Raw genomic sequence first — 4,742 nt, forward strand, 5'->3', positions numbered from 1 at the left:
TTCAAGTTATGGTGGAATTGCAACAAGTAGTTGGGTACCTATGCTATCCCAGCCACCAAGAGTTGTATATTCTATGCAACAGTGTGTACCTGTGACAAACATCCCAACTACACTGGCTATTGTGACCGTGTCGCAAGTTCAAACAATGCCTGTTGTATGTCAACCTCAGATTTCTCAGGTTCTCATGCAACAGCCCCTTGACCCTGCGACCCAACCACAATCGCCTACTGGTGGGGCAACACAAGTACAGTCGGGTACAACTACCCCACATCTTGGTCCAATGGTTAGTATAGCGCAACAACCCATGGTGTCGCAACCGTGGATAGTGCAATACCAACAGCCGCAATTCCAACAAGTGTACCAGGGTTCTGAACAGCAAATCTTTGTGAATACGGGACAACCATATATTCAAAATGGTCAAAATCAACCACTTTATAGTGGTCAAGTCCATCAACCGTATCAATCATACCAACATCAACTCCATTATGCTGGTATGCAAAGACCAACTGTTCAGGCGATTCCATCGTATCCTGGTTACGCTTCACCCAACTTGAATCAACAGTTACCATTCGTGGCGACTTTAGAGTTGCCTGATTTACATCGGTTAACCAATGATCGAATTGCTTACGCCCCATGGTGGCCAGTGATTCCGCACAAACTTCCATCCGACATTCCTAAATTCAATGGAAATCCAGGTGAAGACCCGTCGAATCATGTGATGACATTTCATCTATGGTGTTCGTCGAACACTTTAAATGACGATTCGATAAGGCTTCGCCTCTTTCAGAGGACATTGACAGGTCCAGCGGCAAAATGGTATATAGAATTGCCTAGAGCTTCGTTCGACAATTTTAGCTCCCTTGCCACGACATTCTTAACCCACTTTCAATTACCAATAAGGTATGAAACGGGAACAGAGATATTGACCAACTTCAAACAGACAACCGCAACTCATATATCAGATCATATACATGAGTGGCGACGTCGACGAAGAATGGTTAAAACATACGTTCCTGATCAGCTTTTAGCTGAGTGGTTTATAAAGTCGTTACTTCCGGCCATAACGGAAGATGTGGCAAAGGGAGGAGTCGTAACAGAAGAGCAGGTTATCGCTCGTGCACAATATTTGGACTTAGTATATACTCAGTCCGGCACGCTCTATGACAAAATACCAGACGCCCCTAGACCAGAGTTTTCAATCCCTCCTCCTCCTAAATCAAATAGTGACTCTCATGCCTGTGATGGCGTGATTGGCACGGCAAACACGAATCCAAAAAGGACCAATCAAAAGAAGGCCCGTAAGGATTCGAATCAAAATGCGCATAAAGAAGTTCTTGCTTCGGAAGTAAATGCCGTATCGACAGATAAAGGCAAAGAAACCAATCAACCAGGAAGCAAGAAGAAACAAAACAAAGGGAAGAAGAAGAAACAAGGAGAGTCATCTCCTCGAAAAACTTCTTCAAGCCCTCCTCGAGATAGGAAACCACCTTATCGGTGTCAGATATGTGATGAGGATCACTGGACGAGAGAATGTCCATACAAAGCTGATCTAAAAAGATTCTTAAAGAGTTCACAAACTCCAGCTGTGTTAACTGATCCGTTTCCCGATCGAGGAAATGCTTCACCGTCGCAAGTGCTTATGTTATCGAAGCAACAGAATGATGCTTTGATTTTGACAAGGAACAAAGATTACGGGAATCCACAGGTGTCGAATGATAAAGGTAAAGATCAACCTAGCAGTTCGACAACAACTTCGGCAGAAGTTGTACCCCCCATCACACATGAATTAACGATAAAACCGCCAAAGGGAGTAGTACACAAGTCGACGTTTAATCCTCGTGCCAGAGCGGCACAGCATTATAACATAGTAGAAGATTTGGCGCAATCGCCATCTGCTATGTCGACTCTTGAAGTACTACAACATTGCCCATCCCAAAGGCAGGCATTGTTATCAGCAATTGGTGGGGTGGATCCTAAAGATTCCAATCTGGTATCCTTTGATCACAAAGGATATGATCCTCAGTTACCAGCTCAACTAGCTTTCCTCATCCAAGTGAAAGCCCTCAACAAAACAGTTCACAGAACGATTATTGATGAGGGGGCATCGACATGTATTATGTCGATGAGTTGCTGGAAAACTTTAGGCTCTCCAACCTTGTCGTGATCATCGACAACATTAAAAGAATTCGACGGAAGGATATATACCCCTTACGGTATCCTTAGTAACCTGAAAATTGAATTAGGGGGCAAAACAGTAGAAATAGATGTTGAAGTCATCGATGGCAATCTTGACTATAACATCCTACTGGGAAGGCCGTGGATTTATGCCATGCAAGCCGTTGTGTCGACTTATTTTAGGAAGATCGCATTCCCCTTTGAAGGAGGGATTACGGTCGTCGATCAACAAAACTTCCTCCCTAATGGTTCACAAGTTACAGGAAGCGTTCCCATGATCCATGGCAGCGACCGGTCGATTCAAGATATTGGAGTAGGTCTGTTGAAAGATCCCACTATGATGGGAACTTTCGCGCTACCACCTCCTATTTGCATAGGAAATGTACCATTTGTAGCAACATGCAATATGGTATCCACCTTGAAAGTCACAGAAGGTAGAGTCGCTATGGATCATTCGATGGTTTTGCCACCAAGCCCCATTGAAATATTGTAGCAATCAATGTTTCAGGCCTGGGAGGCGAACCCCAATCAGCGCTCATCAAGCGTTTGGATAGATAGGTCTAGAGAATATGGCACCCCTTTAAGTCCTTGGTCGCGAGTGCATGGAACCGACAAAGGAATAGTCCAATCAATGGTAATTGACGGGGCACCATGGAATGATTCCCACCATCGTTCCCTTCTCCCGGGTTGTGGGGAAGATACTCAAAATAACCTTTATCATCCTTCAGTTTTCGATTTTCTATCGAGTACTGTAAATACAGTGGGCAATGAGGATAGTTATTTTACTATGTCAACCTCATTAAAAAATGAAACGATCCCCTTTCCAGATCTCAATGGTAAACCTTCATTCCAATCAACAAAGTTGAATGCAATGAAGCTTGGGGGGCATGCACCTCGATTTGCGTTATTATGCTGGGGGCATGCAAACATATCATCGAGCAGTTTTGTACAGAGTTCATGCTCGTTAAAAAATAAACACAAGTTGTGAGCAATCTTTCCCTACAGTTCAAGCTCATCCAGAAAAAATGAACCGGTAAATAACCTGGAGAAATGTAACCTTTGAAAGCCAGTTTAAAAACCTTTGGTCGTGTTCTTGCAGTCTCACCTCCATCCGTTCATTTGGCCAATCGTTCACCTCCATGTGTGTTTACCCATTTTGAGGAACAGCTGCGAAGAGTGATTTCACTTAGCCATCCTTGTGACACTGCCGTGATTGGAGAATTCCAACCTGTACCTGGAATCTGCTGCTATCCCTGTTCATCACTCTTTCCTCAAAAGACGAGTCTTCTTTGAGCTCTTTTCACTGACTCGTAAAATATGAAAAGTTTGCCGAGTTTTGGCCTTCCAGCTCGTTAAAAGGACCGGAAGAGCTATCCCTCATCTAGATTTTAATCTTTTTGGACCTGAGGGATTATTACACAAAAAGATCGAGCGCTTGTTTTGTTCGGCTCGTTAAAGAAATCGAAAATTCATCCCTTCTGTATGGTTTTATACTTTTTCGGACTTAAGGGATTAGAAGACGAAAAAGGAATTTTGGAGTTAACTTTTCGTACCTTTTCAGACTCTCTAAAAATGAAAAGGACCGAGTTTTCTTTGTCGTTAGACTCGTTAAAATGATTAAATAGCGACAAACTTGTCTTTAGACGAGAACGAGTTTCCCTATCGCTAGGCTCGTTAAAACATAGCGATGGGCTTGCCCGAAGGGCAGGTTATAGAACAAGCATATGTTATCCTCCTCAAGCTTGACAAAAATAAAGAGGTACTGGTCAGCAATGACTGGGGAAAAATTGGGAGAACCTCACAGCATTAATGGTAGCAAGTCGCTCTTGAACATGACACTTTGTCCTCCGTATCACACCGGGTTGGGTTGTTTCATTCACCGGTCTCATAACCATGGTCCTCGCCACACCATCCACAATTGGGGTAATGCTACCAATCCATCACATCAGTGTCGTTATATGTTCAAGAGATGTGGTTCTATAAAGAGTCAACCGGGTCCCATCCACTGCCATACATTATCCTTCATCCACTTCATGACCGCCACCCTTAATCATACATCACAGTTTGTTTTCACCTCATCACAATCACTAGCTCCGTTCCGTGTCACTGATGTGGGATTCATTAAGGCCCTCCTTTGACGGATCGCTCCTTGTCGACATCAGCTCATTATCCAAGGAGTTGATCTAGGAACACCCCCTTCAGTACTTTGAAGCTTGCATGCCTCAATGGCAAGTTTCTCACTTCCGGCGACAGGTATACATCAATGACCTTCGACCAGAAGATTTTGCATGGTGGTCGACGCCAAGTCCTTTATTCCCACCATGTGGATTGTACTGCCGTACCTTGAGGGTCATCATCCTTATCGGTGATTCCTCTCGTGCTTGTTAACGGTTTACATCATTGACCGGTAATCAAGCGATGTCTTTCCATGTTCGACTTCAAGAAATTCTCACATGGATCGACTTGTACATCGAGTGAAGATCGGAAGAGATTGAAGACCCCGGATCTAGTTTCATCCATCCGGGCTGCGATATATATTCAGGACATAAAGACATTTGATATGTACA

The sequence above is a fragment of the Pinus tabuliformis genome, chromosome 8 (assembly GCF_031772625.1).
Source record: "Pinus tabuliformis cultivar Carrire ecotype Pingquan chromosome 8, CPIR1, whole genome shotgun sequence".
Lineage (NCBI taxonomy): Eukaryota > Viridiplantae > Streptophyta > Pinopsida > Pinales > Pinaceae > Pinus > Pinus tabuliformis.